The following is a 21,582-nucleotide window of genomic DNA, read 5'->3' as shown; positions in this document are numbered from 1 at the left end:
ACTAAATTCGGTACACTTTTACAGCGAAACTATTTAAAACAGAATATTACGCGAGTTTATTTGTACGACCGACGTCTTTCTTTTTCCCCTCGTATTTGATAAACGTGTTCTTGAGAAATCGATTTTCCTACAAAGCAATTACGAAGCTATTATAGAAATAGAAAAAGCTATTAAGGGCGACGCATATATTTGAATATCTTCAAACTTCTGGACTTTGTTACGAATTTCCTGGCTGATCCAGTACGAAAGAGGCGTCAACTATTCAATGTTTGTAGATCAAATCTGAATTCAGCGGGATCTGGTTACTATAATTGATAATGTTATCAATCGGTTATCGTTAGCATAATCAGTCGATATCTCTGCGTTTAAGATTGGCTAAATAGTAATTTCTCATAATAAAGTTTCCTATTCATAATCAAATCGCTGTATTATAATCAAACTTCCGTTACTGATATCAATTTTCATAACTAGACTCGAGGACAAACGATAGTGGTTCTTGGAAAATTCGCATCGAATGCAGCTTTTCTTCGAAACTTACCTTTAACCGAACCATGTGTTTTATCTGTTGCACATATAGCATATAATATGTTCAGAAGCTAATAAACGCAAACAGACGATAGACAATGCTCGACGAGTATCTCAAATAAATTTCCACGTTGTTTTAAAGAACAGTCGTTCGTAAGAAGCGTGACGTTGTATCAAGCGTTTGCGATAAATATAAATTTTACAAATGTCATAATCGTACGCGATAAACCCAGTTCAATATTGAACGTTTTTTATCGTCTGTGTAATTGTTATCAGCTGATTATTCTTATCAAAAACTGCAAGTTCCAAAGTGAACATAATAAGCGGATTGCGCTGTGCATTTAAGGCCGCAAAGTTCTCCTTAAAATAAACAAATAGAGCGACAATTAAATGAAAATCGTAATTGAAATCATAGATCTCGATCGTTTCCATATTTCCTAGAAATCGCGATTACAGGTTTTAATAGCGAAACATTGAATGATAATGAAGAAACGAAACTCCAAATTTTCGCACTTGTTCGATCAATTTGATTCCTCGTTTTACGAAGATTCCACATCGTCGTGGCCATACAAACGAGCAGCGTTAATGAAATAAAATTCTGACAATAAACGGCTGGCATAAAAATCACGTTTATCTTTATCAGAAGAAAGAAAAATCTCAATGATAGCGGTATCGTTTCATCCCGCAGTCGCAACGGTAAGTTTCTCTCATGGACGTTACACCGAAAATAAAGCAACGATGCAGCAACGTACCATTGAAATTTCGTCTCTTGTCTAACGAAAACGATCACTCGAACGCGGATGTTATTGAGCGTGCGAGCGATATCTCGGCTTCGTTTCCACGCGATACGTGTGCTCCTGACACTTGTAATCACTCGCCAGCGCCCAATTACTCGATTAATACATGCGGCATGCATCTATATAATAATTAATTCGGCGCGCGTTCAATCGGAAGTGATCCTCGCCACACGTCCCGATGTCGTTTTGCACGGCCAGACGATTTTTGCCAGCGGCGTTGAATAATCGTCGGTGTATTATAAAATTTTCGTTATTTCAACTCATTCGTGATTTATGAAATTATCGTTCTTCCCCATTGAAATTCTATGATTTCTAGCTTATTCCATTTATTATGCATTTAATACTGGATTTTTCAGTGTGCGATTTATTAGATTTAATTTTTCACAACGGAACATAATTATCTTATCGGGTTTGAGAGAAATTACGTATATATATAAAGCTATTTTTACGCGAGCTGATAAATCTGGATTTTCCTAAGTTGATATTTTATACAGACGCTTAACTTTATTAAATTTGTTAGCGTAATACGCTGCACTTTCAGCTTTAAGATATACTTAGATTCTATTTTTTTATAGTAAAGTAAAATTCTCCTCTAAAATTTGATGGTACACAACGTGTACCTTTTTTAAAGTCACTTTAGAATAATTAATAGAATTTATACTACTCTTTAAGCGAACCGTTTCATCTTGCATTTTTTCATCTTGCGAGATACACGAAAATATTTCAAGTTCCTCGTTCTTACTTCCAAGGAAAAGTTATATTACACGAGGTGTTACGAGTCTAATTACAATGCCTGAAAATTGTAACTTGAAACGAGGGCAAATCGAAATGTGCTTTAGTCTCCTTCGATCTCGAAATGTTAGATAAGGCAATAGAATTCGATTGGATTTAAACGTGTCGTACAAATGTAAGAAATAGCAGATTTACAAATGCAGTCAATAGCAACGTTAAACATTATTATATGGAACTGCGATAAAAGTGTTTGATCGCTGGAAGCTATTATGGTTCACGTGGATTTATAGAATCGTGTAAAGAGCGAGTACAATGTACACAGCGTGTTGAAACGTCAAGATAATTAGATTCAACTAGGTTGCCAGACAGGTGAATTATTATACAGTGCAAGGCGTTAGTCAATATACTTGTTATTCCAACATGCCTCTTCATTTCTTTCTTTTTTCTCTTTTTTCTTTTGAAGTCTTTCGACAGAATAACTTAAATGGAAACAGATGCAAAAACGTAGCTACGTGGCAAAGGAACGAAGCCTAACGTACGAGAAATCGTACACGGTATGTTACGGACGATGTGAACTGAATTTACGATGCTCGACTCTTTCACGTGGCTGTCAGTATACACGTCGTCACAGCGAATAACTTTTATTGCGACAATTTTACCATGTACGATATTTAATTACTCGTTTTTTTTTTTTTTTTTATTGACGTTCTAATTTGGAATCTTTTTTCATACGAGGAATAAAAAGTTGAACATTTTTGTACAGAAAGGAGAAATATATTTGATGTCGTTTATTTCAATGGACGTTTTGTCTAAGGAAAAGATTTGCAGGGATTTTCTTTACGATTTTACAATTGTTATAAAGCATCGGATTATTAAAAGTTTTATAAAAATCAACAATTTTGTTCTATTCCATTCGATAGTTGAACTACAATTTTATCGTAAAAATCGATCAATTACAGTTTAAACAGAGGATAAAAGAAATGGGGAAAAAATCTTTTTTCGTAAAAATTCCTACGAATATACGATATTCATCAAATTCCATCAAATTTGATAAATCCATGCAGTTCCTCTGCCATAAAACCATGATTTTATTCTACAAATTTCTCGCAAAAATTTTCGCATTTAATACTAACCTTCAGTTATTTTTCCATAGTATTTTTTCCTATTACGCTACGAAGATCTTCAAGTTCGAATCTTAAAACAAAACTTGCACGACGCATGTAAATCAAGAAAACGATCTATGACTCTCCGATAATACTCAGACCAAAAATCTCCTGGAAACTTACCAAAATATAGTGTTTTTTACAGGATTCTAACCAGTGATTTCATTACGAGAATCTTCCAGTTTGTTCGAATAAAACCTCCTAATCCTAAACCTTCCACAACTTACGTAAACCAAAAGAACATTCTATCACTTTCCAATGGTATAATAAACCATAATATGCTATACTCAAACACCAAGGATTTCCTAGAATCTCATCAAAGCAAGAGATTCTTATGCACGATTCCAAGCATTTCATTCTAATTTCGTTACAAAGATTTTCCAGTCACTTCGAATGAAGCTTCCTGATGCTAAAAGCCACCCCAACTTACGTAAACTAAACAGAAAAAAGAAAAGACATTCCAATGATTTTCCAATAATACGCGTACTGTCACATCAAAGTATTAGGTTGTCCGAAAAGTCCCTTTCGTTTCATAAGGTGATAACAGATGAACGGCAATTTCTGTTTTATATTATTTCAATGAATTATAAATAAATATAAAAGAAAAAACATTTTCTATTATTTCCTTATAAAACGAAAGAAACCTTTCGGACAAGCTGATACGAAAATCGCTGAAAATCGTCTAATTCGAGTATTCACAGGTCTGGCCGATAATCAACCTAATTTCATCGTACGGATCGTCCAATTTTCGAGAACATTCTCCTCAACTATTCCAATGTACATATGTACGAAGTTACAGTCGCGCTGCCTCTCACGTTCAGCTCAGTCTCGAGCGATTTGCGCTCTAGCACGCGACAAACACACGTACATACGTACGCAAACAGTCGGCCACTCGGAACCTATAATTAGTTGCGCGTTCGTGGTCGATGTCCAGCCAGATCTCGTGTCTTCGTTGACACGCTCTGACCCCACGATAATGTCACCGCTTAGGCTTCTGGGCGAAGCAGGTATGCGCCAGTGTGCGCTACCTCTAAACTTAGATGACGGCTAGAGAGCACAGAGGGAAGGACGGCCGAGATGCCAGGCGTCTCGTTCCACAGGAGACGATGCCACGAACGCTGCGCGTATCGTGCTAAATTCTTGATTTCTCGGGCGACAGCCCATCGAAGAAAGCGGATCCTATGCTCTCTTGCGACGCGACATCGTCTCTTTGAATCGCGTGCACGCGTTCCGCGGATATTCTAGCCATTTTCTCGTCTATTTTCGGGGAAACGGAATGGAGGCGAAGGAAACCGGGCTTGATCCAACCGTTTCGAATTTAATTTGTCGAGAAGCTTTCGAGGTTTGCTGGTCGAGCTTATTCGAAGCTCGCTCGATGGACGATAAACGTGAAATCGGTGAAAGGCTGTCGAGTCTCTCGAGAGAAGCACGGTTTTTGGTTGTTCAATTCCTTTTCGGATATTCCGACAGCTTTGGGTTTTTAGGGTAATAGTCGAACACCTAGAGTTTGGAAGCGTGAAATTGCTGGATTTTCCAGTCTTCGAAGAAACGTTGTAGTTGTTCAATTTATTTTCGGGACTCGTAGAGTTGCGAGTTTGCCGAGTAGTCGTCTATGGCCTAGAATTGCACGCGTGAAATTGGTGGATTTCTCAGCCTTTGAAGAATTTATTTTTGCCACTGTGACAGTTGCGAGTGATCCGCGTAGTCAACTATGGCCTAGAATTGCAAGCGTGAAATTGGTGGACGCTTCAGCCTTCCAGGATCATCCCATGTCTTTGGTCCGAAATTTATTTTTGCCACTTTCGAGTCGCGAGTTTTTAAGGCGACCACCTATTGCCTAAATTTATATCCGCGAGACCGCCGCACAGTCTCGAGTTTTTCGGGATTACGAGATTTTGCGAGCTTTGCGAGTTCTGAGTTTTCAGAGCCGCCAACCATGGCGCAGAATCGTAAGCGGAAAATTGATGAACTCGTCAGTCTCTGAATATTTAAGACGGTCATCATGGATTTGTTGAATTTTCATTTTTAAATATTAATTTTCTGCCACGTCAATTTCGTCGCGATCCGCGCGAAAACAGGCAGGGCTTTTCGATTTCGCAATTTAATCGAGTTAATTCCGCTTGTATAAATAAATCGTTAAGGAGTCAGGAACAGGTGATGGGTCGGTAAACGTGACATTTTTCAAAGAGTTTTTCCAACAGTTTTTCCAACGTAATTGCGTCGGTCTCGATGTCGCAGTTAATTAAAAGGTTTTAACGCGGCCTCGCCGCGAAACTAATTACGCTAAATCCCGCGCGGACAAACCGACGAATTATCTTTCTGAAAACGGAAAATTAACGCGCGACGTTCCAGCGAATCAATGGCAACCTAATTGTCAGTTTGCGAAGGTAAAGTGACTTTTGTTAATTATGTTGCAGGAGATGCTTTTGCAAAGTGCAAAGGTTAGTTTCACGTGAACCGACCGTTTTAATCATTTAATCATTCTTCTCTCAAGACGAGAGACTGGATTTCTTCTTTCAAATTACTTTTACAAAGAAATTTCACCTGTAAATAGCGTTTAAAACGAGCTCGGCTAACTTATTTCCGATGTCGCTAAACATATAACGAAGAGCATAACTGGACTCGTACAAGAGAAATAACGTATAAACCTAAACGAAGATCTTTCTTAAATTTCATTAGAAACTTTTCAAAACTTTATTTCGATCGTTGCTTTTCTCTACGTTTCCATTTATGGAGATGCTCAGTGTATGACTTTTGGAAAATTCATATGTTTGTTCGTATTTTACTACTTTATATTCCAATTGTAAATTATACAAATTATAATTATATTCCAATAACATATAAATAGAAAATTGTATTATTTGTGCAAAGTGTACGATGATTAGAAGTCATCGGTAGAAATAAATCATCCATAGCCAGACACGTTACGTTTGAGGTAGCAGGCTTTTTCCGGACAACTTTTGTCCGATCGACATGTTAAAATTATTACAAAGTTGCGAAATAAGTTAAAAAATACTCGTTCACTGTGAAAGTAAACGTTTCACAAGATATGCCTTCTTCTAATATAAATCTTCTCTTTATAAAAATTACAAAATCTTTTGACTGGCTGAGCAGCAAATTAGACTGAATTCATTATTGATTTTTTACCAAGATACATCAAGATACCTACGATCTTTTATTCGAATAATGAAGAGTAATGATAAGAAAGAGCAAGATCATCGCAATAAATGGGATTGCACCGTGTATTTTCGTCTTAGAAACTGCTTACTTTCAGTTTCGGTTCTACTTTCATTCCACCAAAGGAAGCAAACGAAATTGTATGGAAAAAGTCTCGCTAACATTCCCAACCGCATTCCTTGTCCGACTCGGAACAAAATCGACGAGTCGGCCAAACACGCTAAACTGCTCGAAAAACCACCATTAGCGGCGTTATTAGACCAGCCTGAAACGCAGCGTGTACACTTAATTGCCCACTTTGCATTAGCTTCTTTGTACCATTTCTGGAACCATCCTAAAGCGCTCAAAGGACTCTGGTCCCTTTATAGCTCATTTCCACGAGCGTGAAGCTTCCTACACACGTTGGAACTAAATCACATGGCGATGCACGAGATCTAGATTTTACGACTGTTTGCGGAATGTCACAAGTATAGTTTATGACATCGTGGTCATCTTAGCGAAAATAGATTTCACACTATTTAAATTTTCCATCAGAATATTCGACATTGTCCATCCTTTGTCGCGTTTCTAATTATTTATGGGTATTGTTTCTAACGATTCTGCTCAGATATTCTACTTTATGGAAAGAATTCGTCAAAGATTTCTGAAGCTACTCGAAAGAATTCACAGCCGAAGAAAGAAGCGAACAGTTTCTCAAAACTCTCGCGTCCGCATCAAAGGAAAATTGTACATTTCAAACAATTAAATACCAATTCTCTGGAAGAACTTTCACTATGAATCTTCCAGATTCAGCGCAATATATTCGCCAAGAAGAGTCTCAAGCATAACTTTTCGAATATTCTACGCTGCTAATAATAGATCCTAGTTCTATCAAAAACACCATAAAAGCACGACAGTCGTTCCAACAGTAGCTTTAAAACCTACAGTCCCTTTAATTTCCGGAAGAATTAACGAACTCGCAAAGAGCGTCTACGTGCAAAAAGAGCGTAACGTCGACGATTCCTTTGTTCCACGTCGGCCTATCCGCTTCTCCACTGCGTCTCGCGAAATAGTCGACGTCCGTTGCGTAGGAAGGAACACACGGAAAAACAAAAGAAAAAGGAAGCAGGGATCCGAGAAGGCGCCAAGCTTCGTAAATCATCGCCAACCCTCCCCTCAGTCGCTACCAGGGAGCTGGACAACGCGTCATCGTCGACGAATCTCCTTAGAAGCAAATATAGCTGGAACAAGAAGACATCGACGAGACGAGGCTGGCGTACGGCCAATTAGAGAGGTCACTACCGTACGCTGTTCCAATCGGTCGCATGATTCTCGCCAGATCCTTTACGAAAGGGTTCCAGTTTCTAGGGGTTCTAGAAGAGGAACAGGATGATCGAGCATCTGGGATGAGCCACATCGTGTTTCATACTCGCGCGGAAAAAATTGCTTCGTCTTGGAATTATTAGACAAACGAACGTGCACGACATACCGACACAACGATTGGACAGTTGCTGGCCAAGTTCCAGAATCTTTCGCTGCAGGATGTGCAAGAATGCTGGATTAGTTTGCTGCATGTATTTCGGATTAGAATATAGCGAGTTTTGTTGATCTTTAGTATTAGAAAACATTAGGTAGATAGAGATTATGACGCTATATAGAGGTATATAGAGACGCTATTTCTAGTGATAGAACAGAGGTGGTTTTCTTCTTTTTAGAATGGTAGATTAAAGGACGATTGCTAATAATAATAGTCTTTGGTAATAATAGCAACGATTGAACCATACGATGGCTATGACTTAAAATTGATTCTCATAGCTCTTCACTTGTAATTATGATCGCACAAGCTAATTGCGATTGTGTTTGATAACGATAATGGCAACTTAACTGTAGGATGAATTCTTATTTCAAAATTCTTATTCATAATTGTCCACTTGCGATGCTGATTGCACAAGTCAATGGATATTCTGTTTATTAATAGGAACGATTTAAGCGTATTATTACTTTGGCTGAAGATTTGTGATTCTGTTTCTCCTATTTTCAATCTTGATCGTGATTCCTCTGTAATTATTTAACCTTTACTTTCAACTATTTTTACCTTCGATTTTCATCGTAATTTTCTGTAACTGGAAACTGAAACAAAAGCATTCTGTGCGTTCTATGTAAAAGAATATTAGATTTGTATGAAATGAAATATCTCTATGTTTCAAACGATAACGAAAGCGTGGAATAATAAGAATCTAATTTCAAGATTTTATCAAATATTTAATGAAATGCTTGGCCTATCGCGTTTTATCTACAGAAGAAATTTAAAGCAGCGTCTATACTTTCATCATTGTTGTTCCTCTCTTTTGCCACAATTGGGCAAATCTATTTAAGCGCGACTTAATTAACGTTTAAGTCACAAATCGATATTTTGTTCAAGGGTTGCTATTACGATTTTTTTATCCGAGTTCCAACGAGAAGTAACGAATGGTTCATTTCAAAATTACCCGTGTTCTATCGATACGTGCATTTTTCTGGCTGACTAATACCATTTTCAACGCGACGCTTGAAGACCAAATTGCCTTCCATTTGGCTGAAATCTTTAGGAAGATTCTCCCTAGGACCCTTCTTTTCCAATAATTTCCTTCCTGCTACGAGAATCAATTAATCTTCCTATTTTTCTAGGAATTTGGTAAGATGGAAATTGTTTTCCCATCGTCGATTGAAATTTTTGCTTTATGATTAATTTTCCATATCGATAATAACCAATTTTAAATCAATTAAACAGCTTCTACTGTTTTTGTTTTGCTCTTGGCTTGTAATGTAATATAATGTAATATAATGTAATGTAATCTAATATAAATGTAGCAAATAATGGGAATGATGCATATATAAGCAATATTAGAATTAATAAGTAATAAGAATTTAATGAAATATTACTGAAATTTAAATTTCTAATATTATAAAATTTTAGGATTAAGATTAAATTAAGGAATGAAGTTATGTAAATAATTATAAATAATAAGAATAAATTTTTATTTCCATATATTGTTAAAATAAATACTAAAGAATTAAAAATTGATGAACATCCAAATAATTTTTTAATTGAAAAATTTAAATTTGTATATAATGAAATAAATAAATTATTTAAAAATAAAAAAGTAATTATAATTGGTGAAAGATAAATAATTGAAGAGAAGATTGTTTGCTCTTAGCTTTTATCGTCTCTTGCGTGTTTGACTATTTTCAAACATCAATACGCACGACTAAATATTGCAGTACCAATTCATCTTTTTCCAAAGTAGATTTTGACAACTATATTTTGCTTACAGCCTTTGAATTGTAAAAGTTTCATTTTATCATCCGTAAGTAGAAAATTTCTGAAAATTCAGCTCTTGGATTTTTCTCCAATTCGAATCTCGTAAATTGCAACAATTCTCCACTTCTTAAAATTCTCAACTATTTCCATTACTACATGTCTTCTAATTTGTAATTCTATATCTTTTCGTGTCACTTTATCTTAATGCTTGCTTCTTTTTTTCTATGATATTTCCAAATACTACAAAGTCACAGCGTTTTATCAAATCATTATCACGTTATCAACGTTCTGCCTAAAGAATCTTCTTCGTTATCAAACAACAAGAATTTCGTACATCAGTAGCGACGAAAGATATCGTTCTAGCGTATTTAATCAAACGACAGAACCTCCGACAATTTGTCCCGGTACCATCGCAATGTCACGGCCGTTCCTCCGACGCGAGTACCATCGCGTGGCATCGACATAAATATCTGGCGTAAATCCAACCTGTGTCTTATCTTACCTTTGCTCGTTTTCTTTCGTGTTCCTCCTTTTTTCTTCTTTGTCTCGCGTATGTATACACGTCGAAACTTTTCTCGAGTTTTCAACTAGTAAGTCTAGGCGTTAACCCTTTGGGGTTAACCCACGAAAGACCAGCGTTAACACGGACGATGAACAGTTACAGCGGTGCCATTATGTTAATTATCAGTTTATTTATTTCTTAAATTATTTGTGATTTTTTTAGAAATATTATGGATCGTTGAATTATCTCACAAAGGTGATAGAAATAAAAAAATGTCAGTGACAAAATTTTCATCGAATCTTTAGATTATTTATCAACGTACAAATATTAGCGATAAAAATAAAACAGAAGTGCAACGATAATAATTTCATTAATTCTTCGGATTATCTGATTGAAGATGATAAAAATGAAGAAATATTTCAGCGATGAAAGCAGGTGATTATAATGATAAGTAGAAAGGATATAGTCGAAGCTGAGAGACAGAGAATATGTTAATCTTCGAGGTTTCTATCGTCTAAAAATTGTTAAACATTTTCGCAGCACCTAGAAACTTCATAACGAAAATCAAGGGTTATCTCTTCAGGAAAAAAAAAAACGTATGTTTTATGAACAATCCCTATCAGTCAAAGCTCGTTTCATTCTTCTGTATTACAAAGTTCAAAACGCATTAAGCACTCGATATTGTTTTGATAAGATACTGCACACGAGAATTGTCACGACATCGTCGCGAATATAAATATCATTCCGCAAATATATTCGTCGTAGGAAGAAAATCCCAATATATTTATTATCTTCGAAGAGTCTAATTAGAGTAAATAATTATAAACATAATATATACGTATAATATTAATTAATTTATATAATATATAAGTATAATTTTATATATATAAGTATTTACCTAATAATTTACTCTATTATTTATTATAATTTGCAGATCTTTTCGAAGTTTCACATTTTTGACGCGATATGCATCGATAACTAGGGTAAACAGCAATGAAAGCAGTTTAGAGCGCTGTAATAATTTTACTAACGTAAAAACGATCGTTAAAGACATTGTCTTCCATTGAGTTTACGACAGAAAACTTGCAACTCTAACTTCTAGCTGCCTCAGAATCTCGGAATTCGTCGTAGCTTTTTAAATATCCACTGTCGAATTAACTTTGATGCGAGAATTAACGTTTGAGACTTGCGCTGGTTCATCAAATTTTTATGCCAATCTCGAATCGTACACGCTATGTTCTACTTTCAAGAAGTATCGCATTATTGAAGAGCTTCTCTGAATCTTCAGATCTTTCGTTCCAGTCTAAAGATGTTATTAATCTATTCCTAGAAATTCTTCCGGTAATAGCAGTAATTAAATGTGCAAATAAAGATAATAGTTCAACGATTTCCATTCAAATTTCCGATGGTTCTCAGTTCTGCAATTTTACATAAACATATTCTCTGAGATGTTTGGAGAAAAATATTCGAAATAAGTAGAAAGATATCAATACCGTTGTCTATAAAGATACGAATAAGAATTAACTCCAAGTTCACAGTTGTTAAGTTGCTATAGAATATGCAACAATTTGGAATAAATTGAAAATTTAAAATTGATCGAACACGAAGATTTAAACACATATAAAAAAATTACAATTTCATGAATTTTTCTTTTAAACGTACAATTATAGCTAGCCTTCTAGGTATTGAATTTACGAAATTGAACGTGATATGCTATCCACAATATTATTCCAGTTATTTATGCAACAATTCTTTCGGGTTCCTTTTTTAAATAAAACATGCTTCTTATATACTAATTTTTCATTCCAGATGATTTCAAACTCTTTTAGAAACACACTCAACTCGTTATATAATTAATTATTAATCCTTGGAGAATCAGCGAGATAATTGGAAGGGTCGAATTGGAAGCGAACGAAGCAGAAGAAGAAGACGAAGACGAAGAGGATGAACAGTTGCGTGAGATGTCTGTGTACCATTGAAAGGATAATGGAATCATGATAATACGCATTGGACCAAGCGATTGGCCGACGTCCCTGGCCACTGTCCAGCCTGTCCTACGAGTTCGCCGTGCATATTCGCCCCGCAGACATAATGCTTCTCTGGCCAAAAACGCGGCCAGACGTATTTATTTCGCGCGAAAGAGCCCGCGTATCCGTTTACTCGAACGCGAGCCTTGCAAACCAACCATTTCGCAACACACCAGGCCACGACATTATCATCCCCAAAAAAAGATCCTCCGGGACGTGTCACCATTTTCCACTTTCTATTTCATCGTCCTCAAGCCCTTTAAAAGACGAATTTTTCGAATAGCAAAATAATAATGTACGTTTGAACGAATGTAATGATAATATCGCAAGTACGTTGTTATATCTTAAAATTAAGAAAGAGAGAAAATAGAAAATACCTACAACGTGATTTTCAAAGCGAATTACACATGTAAGCGCGTGTTTGAATCGGCGGCGAAAGATTATGACAAGATAGCAATATTCGAAAAGATTTAGAAATGAAATTTAGATGAAGTTTAGCGTGTTATCTGGCTAAAAGAAAACGAGTGTCTTCGTGACGATTATCTGAGAAAAATTTGATGAGCATTAAAAGTGGTTAGTTTACTTTTTGTTAGTCATACTGAATGTAGAAAATAAAAATAAGAATTACTTTTATGATGCGATTTATTTGCAGCTTATACACGCGATAGATTTTCTTCTTCTTTCTGTTAGAAAATTTATTAAATTAACCACGAATGGGTAGTTCGTTCGAATGTTTTTGATATCCAATTGCTTCGATATGGAAAATAAAGGCACTTTTATCGCGGGTTCGTACTGCGAGAATTATAAACACCGATAGTATGAAAACGCGACCATCGAATTGAATTAAAGTTAGCGTGAAATCCTGATCGGTTCCGGATTGATCGTGGGACGATCGGTTTTATCGCGAACGTGAATCCCATGTCGAGTAAGGGGATTAATCGGCTGACGTTCCAGAGGAATAAAAATTGTTTCAACCGTCATTTAAATTTTATGACCGTATCCGATAAAATTAAACTAGACCAAACAATATCGAAGAGTAAATAAATTTAATTATTACGAAACACCGTATCGTGTTCTCGAAATATTTTCAAGTTTTATATATGTGTGTAGAAGATTCGTGTCAAGGAATTTATATCGCCATCAAACTTAAATTTAGGTTGAAGAGAAACAATGCAACACGATAATTCATAAATGCGTTTGATGCGTGACGTTTTCATATGGTCCTCTTTGTCACGATATATTAAGCATGTTGACGTAAGAGCGTTGCCCAATTTTACGAAGAAACTTTTCATAAAGAAAGCTTCATATACAATGGCGGATAGAAGAAAGTTTAAAATTGATACTCGCGTGTGTAACGTTTGTATTAAACATTTTTCCCGTACTTAGCTCTCGCACGATTATATCCTACACATTCGTTTCTCTTGTCAATTACAATTCAGTTTTGCGAAATTGCAGCGTTTCCCCCGATTTACTCTTTGAACTTTCTCTTCGCCGCCACTGTACCACTTAAAAGTGCAAGAGACTATCACCGAAGTTGAATGAATCAGACTTTGCATATGAAAACATACGACAAACTTACGTTATATGCATTTTTCTATTCTGAAATTTTGTACAGGCGCATAAAAATCCGCCGTCTACAAACAATAACTGTACTGCAAATTTGTATGAAATTCGAACCTGAAGAAGACCATAGAATGCACACAATAAGAAAAAAAAACATATAAATTACTCCAAACCATATTTCTATAACATTCTACGAACGAAGCAATTCTTTGCAAATATCCCACTCATTTAACTACATCCCCGTCGCCTATCCCAAAGAAACACGAATCTGCATTCCGCAAGATCCTTGATCAAACAACAATCACGAAAGAAGATCCCACCCATGTCGCGCAGCAGGACCACGTGAAGGAAAGAGCACAGCCGATATTCAGGCGCCTCTATCGGTGTTGTAACCGCGCTAAAGAGAAAAGGGCAGCGATATTGGCGTTCGGAGAAACGAAAAACGGGTATGAGAGAGCGAGAAGAACGACAGCGGAACAGGGAAGCCCCATCATCTCTGTCGTTGGCGATGCCATCGGCATAGAAAAACGCGGGTGTAACGAGATTTGTCATGGAAGTATTTGCCGCGAGTAGAGTAAGAAGCCGCGAGGGAGACGCCGAGACGGGCGCTGGTTGCAGCTAGGAAAAAGGCAGGAGGAGAGAAAGGGGCCGAGTGAGAGGGAAACCCTGCAAGAGGGTGGGTCGAGTCGAGCGGAGGGTGCGCACCGATAGGATAAAGGGAGTCCCCTGGTCGACCAACCGACGAACCGGCCGTGGAAAGAGCCCTATGGAGCGGAGCATCATCCAGACATGCAGAAACGTGCAATAATTTCCGTGCTGCACTTCAGCACGAACACCGACGTCGGTGTATCGGATACGCGAGCGTTGGGGGATGCTTCGCGTGTATTAGAACGACGTACGTGTGTTACACGCGCGAGCTTAAAAGGTGCACAGTCGCAGGGGTAGAGGGTGGAGACGATGGCGGTGGTTGTTAGTAGCGTTGGAAACGTTCTTCAGATTCTTCGACGATTTCAATGTCGAGCCCCAGAAATTGCGCTGTTACTTGGGAATCGAAGGTTTCGCGAGGTCTCCGAGGATTTTTCAGAGACGCACGGAGGATTTAAATGGCGAGATGTTTGCCAGAGGACCAAGTAATAGGTTTTGGGAATGTATTCTTGTTGTAGAGACGGGGATTTAGGATGGCGAATGGGGATTTGCGTGAATTGAGAAATTTTATTAGAGCGACACATGGCAATACTTAGGAGAGACGGTTGGTCTTTCGATTGGTCGACGAGGCAGCTATTGGACTTCAACGTTGCTCCCGTGTGAGAAATGGAAGATACGATTCGTCGTTAGGTTCGAGGATCCGCGTTATTTATGCAAATGTGTAGAAGATGAAATGTAAATGGAATGTTAAGGGATCGTAACCGAAGAGAATAAAGATTTATTTCACCTATCAAACGTTGCAACAAGACTCCGCTTGGAATATTTGTTATGTCGTTGCATATTACGCGCAGTATTTGTGTTGCAATATTTTATAAGCGAAATAAATCTTTATGTAGGTTATTTATTCCCTTGGTTATTTTTGATAATAAAAACATGTACTTCCCTGGAAATCTGCAGTCCACTTATCGTATCTTTTCTACGAATAATGGTGATATTTGTATGAATCATAAATATAATAAATATTTATATGAATATGACATTTTCGACGTTCTGTTTGAAGTATCTTTAAAATTGACACGTTCTATTTCAATGAAAATTTGTTTGCTATTTAGCTTTTATTTTATTTTTATAGTCTCGTATATTGTATAGTATATTTTATTATTATCATAGTCTTTAATTCGATAAATTCTTCAAATACTGTCTTTAAATTACCATTTAATTATAAGGACAGCTCTAGATGGCGGCAGAGTCCAGTGGATATGAAGATGAAACATCGACGCAGTTCTGTTAAAATTAATTGCAAGACGTTACGTCATTCTTCGTGAAATTAATCGGAACAAGTCTCTTTTCATAAAATTTATGAGAACGATTATTATATCAAATATCGACGTAAACGCTGGAACACATTATCTTTATTTTAATACTGGATTTATTAAAAGAACAGATTGCGTGACTTTTTCCTGTAAATTGAACGTAACCATACCTGAGATCATCTTATCGTGCTATTTCTGCACGTTAAAAGGCTTATCTCGTTAATGGGAAAATAAGCATATAAAGTCTTTATTACGCGAATTAATGGACAGATGCGGTTATAAAACCAGCTTTTTAATATTAGACACGTGTCATCGTATTTATATATATTTGCCAGTAAAAGCATTAATAAAAGTAATTACGTACTTAAAGCGTAAAATTAATAATTGCGTCTTTTCACGGGAAAATTGGAATTCAGAGTATTGTATGAAATATCCAAGTACAAGAAACTAGAATTCCGAAAATTGTATTCCTGTTAATCCCATATTTTCTACCAAAGTTACTAAGCTCTACGAAATCCAACTATAAGAAAGATTTGAAGTATCGAGAAAATCGTAAAAGTTGTGCAGGATTTTCACAAAGTTACCATGAAGTCTCAAGATATTCAAGTTTCCTAATTAGCATCGTTTAATTTAAAGTATCCTATGAATATTCAAGAGATTTTCAATATCACTTTTTCCTTCTTCAACTTGGATAATTTATCGATCTATTAGTAGCATAATACTCCTTCGCGAGGAACTTGAGATTCTTATTCGCTGTGTAATTTAATCTAAATTAATTCTACATAAATTTCGATAGAATATAACACAAAGATACATTCATCATACTTTCTCATATTTTTAATATATATACGTATGTTCTTTTCTTTTTCTTTTCAATGAAATGGAAATATCAGGATATTGTATATTCGAGGGATAGAAATTTAATTCTACTGTATCTATCTGCTACAGAATTCAGTGACAGCGTTAAGCATGCTACACAACGAGTCTTACAGTCGGTTGCACATAATTTAATAACAGAGATTGTGCGAGAACCTCGATCCATTCGAATTCAGGGAACGATTCCAATTACGATGCCTTAATCAGAAATCCAACTCTACATATCTCAATCTCTACTAATAGAGATTGTAACAAACTGAATCGTCAAGATAATTACAAATACTGCTCCTTCGTTCTAAACTGGATTTTATAATTTTCAATCGATTTGCAATTTAATTTCAACTTTGCTACTTACGAGAGAATTACGATCATTACAGTTTTATGCCACTTGCACTTTCATTATTACACGTGCAACCTCATCTATTCGAGTAATTCTACTTTAACCTCGACTTCGATTCAGGAAACAATTTCAAATGCTACTTTTCCCATTTGAAAAGTCTATCAACTGATTCGCAAACATGCGTATCTTTTGTACTATTATAATTATTAATCATTAACAAAAATTGTATGAGGAAAGACCTACGTTATTTTACTGCTACTTAATAAGAGTTTCGTGTAGAAAAATCAGCAACTTAACACATCGTTCGTTAGAAATTTCATCTAGGAAACCCTGTATCTTTGTATTTTTATTTGACAAACGTCATGCCAGGAAAAGTCTACATTTCGTACAAGCATTAGCCTTTGGAGAACCTCAACACTAATAATACACACTGCTAGTCCATCTCAATTTAAATACTAGTCTCATTGATAATTCTAAATGCTATACTTTCCAGATAAATGCAATTACGAATACCCTAAAATAAAATCCGACTATACCAGAGAGAAAATGTAAACGTAGCAAAACCGATAGAAAACACAGAATATGCAAAAAATAGACAAAATATCGATAACACCGTACACGTTGTAATATTTAGCTTCCAGCTTCCATTTGTTTAATTATACCCGTAAATATATGAAATCACGATCATAAATATCCGCATTCCTCTATCGATTACGATGTTAAACGATCCTGAAAATACTTTTCGTTTCCTTCGTCACGGATCCAACTTGGTCTATCCCAATAATAGAGAGGCCACTTCAGCCACCAATTTAATTTCGAAAACAATTCCAAAATCGCTACACTCCCGTCACAGATTTAACACCACGTTAGCACAGAAATCCACTACAGACTCGAAAGTACATACTATTGCAGCTACTATATAGCATCGTCGGAGATGCAACGGTTTCGAAGCGTCTCGATGCCAGTTTCTTGATGCTAGCAGATAGTAACACAATGCGCGTCGCAAAAAGATGTTCTAACAGAGCCAGGCGGCTCGTTCGACGTCTACCGAGTACGATTAATTGCTAAGACGGCGGACATTAATTGCCAGTGCCGCGACCACAGCTCGTGTGACTATTAATTACGGATGTAGACGACGGCGGGATCGGACTTCGAAGTGCAGGAACAAGACGCGCGTTTGCTAGACTGTGAACAGGTGAACCTCGGCGCGGTAATGGGATCGTAATAGATCGTAAAATCGGCTGAATACCTTCTCGGATGTTATCTTCGTTTTTCCGAATCGAAATCAAATACGAAAGTGTCGTACGGTGGACGTTGGAACTTGCAACGGTTCGATGTTCCAACAAAAATGTCAAGGAAAATTCAGCGTTTAAACTCGGACGAGAACTGCAAGTTTAAATAAAAATATCAAGGAAAATGTAGCATTTTTAAACTGGAAGGGAAACTCGAAGTTTGAATAAATAAAAATGTCAAGGAAAATTCAGCTTCTGAACTCGATGTTGGAACAAAGATGTCAAGGAAAATTCTGTTTCTAAACTCCAATGAAAACTCTCGGTACAAGGAGACAAAGAGTCACTTGTCGTCATGCAGTCGTCACGTAGTCGTCTTGTCTAAAACACACAGCCTTGTAGAAAAGTCATTGAGAACATGGCAATTGTCAACAGCAGTATTAATCAGTTTACCGATAATGCAATGGAGCATCTTGGAAAAGTACGAAAAAATAGACAAATGTATTTCTACAAAGAAACGTCAAGTAGCGATGTCGATAAATCGCAACCTTCGACTAGCCGATCGTAGGAAAATGATTAATTATTTGATACTATAAAATATTTCTATACGTATGTACCATTGTAACATTGATATATAATATGATTATTATACTTGTCTTTTTTTGCTATTTACCAATATGATCCTTCGAAATTTCCTGTATTGAGCAAATTTTGAATGTTTCAACGGATCAGTTCAATTTACATCACTTCAAATAGGAGACGAGAACTTAATGCTGGGATCGATTGTGTTCGAGTTTGGAGAGCCTATCGTATTCGAATATTTGTACGGAAAAGTTTTACTCGACGAGGAATGTGTCAAATTTACAATAATCTTTCAATTTTTATTTTATTCTCCCATAAGTATCGCGATCACCAATTTCTTAATTTGATTACATAAATATATTAATTCTAAAAAAAAAAAAAAAAAAAAATACATATCACAATCATACATCCAATTCTCAAAAAACAAGTTACATACTTCAATGAATTCATTCATAGCAAAATGATATTTATTACTTATCAGGATATGTTTAAAATCTAACGTTGTGTTATACGTACAATTTCATATCTAATTCTTTTTCCTTTAATCACTTTATATTATTAGATTAATAAGTTCGAAAAATGTTACCATTATTCCTTCTTCTATTTAGATCCTGCAATTTTATAATGTTTGCAGAAATCAAAGTATCTATAAGCACAGTGATATACTATCCTTTTTCCCAAATAATATTTTTTCCTGTATTTCGGCACATATAGCGCATAATATTTCATGCAATTAAATTCCATAATTATTCTATATAATTAAATTTCCATAGATTTATAGTCAATTTTCTCGTTTTAAAGCTACTACTTTTATATATCCATTGTAAATTTTACTATCGATCGTACGCGCGAAGTTATCGATTGCGGAATAGGTGGCTTAACGATGCATTGTGTGATTTATTCATCGGCGAAAAAATAGAAATGGAAGGTTGCCGGATCGGCGAAGGGAAGGAAGTTCAAATTCTTGGCAGCCAGTCAGATTCGCGACGAATTGCATGATCCACGTTGCCCTCTGACGCCATCCAACGCGTTTTCTTTCACATCCACTTTTTAATTATGAATTACTGCATTGTTATTTCGTTAAATCGATTCATAAATGATCATTTTTGGTAAAAGAAATTTCACTATACGTTCAATTGTTAGAAGATGAAGATATAATTTGTATAATTAACACGTTCGATATCACAGTGAATTTTAACAAATTCAAATGCAAAAATGGAAAGAAATCTGCTCTCGTCGGTTTAAGCCGATTTTGCGAAAATTTGCGGCTAATTTTCCCTTCAAAGTGTTCCAAAAAAGTGAAAAATTGAAATTTCGAAAAACCCTCCCAGCGTTGCCCGGGGAAAACTGTTACCTAACGAATGAACTTTAATTTTTTGATTTCAGATGATCCAGCACCAAGTTATGAGCAATTCTACTTTTTTCCGAGAGACGTCCGAATAATTGCTGCCATTGCCGTATTTTTTAATATTTCTCCGTGAAAATTTTATACAATATTCTTCGAATGTCATACTTTAACGTACTATTGGTTTTAATAAAGAGACTTTAACTGTGTCGTCACAAATAATTCACAAAAACATGCCTTATTTTTGTACGAATTAACCTTAGCCCCCCCCTTAATTAAAAAATTCCTACGCGTGTTAGATTGTTGAGAAACGTCAAAGAATAATATCGGTACGTGCATCGACTTCATAACGTGTTAAAATAAAACGTTCACTGTAGACCGATATATTCGTACAATGAATTTAATAAAATAATATAATGTAATAAATCATAAATGAATACCTAATATTTTTCCTTATTTTTCAACATCTTTTTTGCCACTTGAAAAATACAGTATTTATAATATATCGAACTATAAGAGATATATATTATATATACATGTATAAATTTATGTAATTAACACGTCGAATAACAAAGTGGATCGTCCATATAAATGAAGTTCCACTGCAGCTTTCATTTCGACTTCTTTCATACAAATTCCTTACTTTCCTCGTAGTTGTATCAAACTTCTATCTCCAACCACGGAAACAGTTTCAAATAAACGAGTTGCTCTGGTGCGTTCAACCCTCTACAGTCGATACGCGCCACCCCTTTAGAGTTGCGATATTATCTACCGGAACACGAGCGAAGAACGCAGCGAAAGGATTCGCGTTTACAGGCGGCGCGGGCCGGTTTTATTGCCGGCGAAACCACCAAGAGAACAAATGGATAAACCGGGAAAGGGAAGAGCAATTTTGAGTTCTATCGTTGGCTCTCGAGCGGACAGGAACCGGCTACGATTTCGGAGCTTTAGAGTTTCCAGCGGACGCTACTCTCTGTGATGAATGAAATTTCGTCTGTGATGAAGTCTGTATGATGATTGCAGTTGAAAATCGCGAATTGTACACTGTTAAAGCGGTTCTTTCGAGAGAATGAAAATTTCATTCGATCTCCTAGCGTTAAATTTGCAAATTGTGCATTGTTGATATTCTGTTCTGTCGAAAGCGCGGAGATATCGTCGAAGCTTTAGAGTTTTAAAGTTAGAAAGTTCGAAATGGCGCGTTGTTAAATCGATTGTTTCGGGAGGATGGAAATTTTATTATCTTTCCTGAGGTTAAATTTGCAAACTGCGCGTCGTTGATTTTCTGCTCTGTTGAAGCTATAGAGATCTTACCGAAGCTTTCGAGTTTTAGTTGCAATTTATGCATCGCTAAATTGTCTCTTTTTCTACTAAAAAAAAAAAAGGAAAAAAAAACTGATCCTCTTAGAGGATTGAAAATTTTATTAAATCTTCTAGCTTCAAATTTGCAAATTGTGCATCGTTGAGTTCGTTCTCTTCAAAATGTCGA

At 36.1% G+C, this 21,582-nt stretch overlaps 1 protein-coding gene across 5 annotated transcripts in view; it reads right to left on the bottom strand.

Moving 5' to 3' along the window:
* Positions 1 to 21,582, bottom strand: part of LOC100647823 (poly(rC)-binding protein 3) — a 185,110-nt gene that overhangs the window by 59,824 nt on the left and 103,704 nt on the right. The window lies entirely within an intron of this gene.

The sequence above is a fragment of the Bombus terrestris genome, chromosome 15 (assembly GCF_910591885.1).
Source record: "Bombus terrestris chromosome 15, iyBomTerr1.2, whole genome shotgun sequence".
Lineage (NCBI taxonomy): Eukaryota > Metazoa > Arthropoda > Insecta > Hymenoptera > Apidae > Bombus > Bombus terrestris.
The sequence above is the reverse complement of the archived record's forward strand: the minus strand, read 5'-3'. Positions and strand labels throughout refer to the sequence as shown.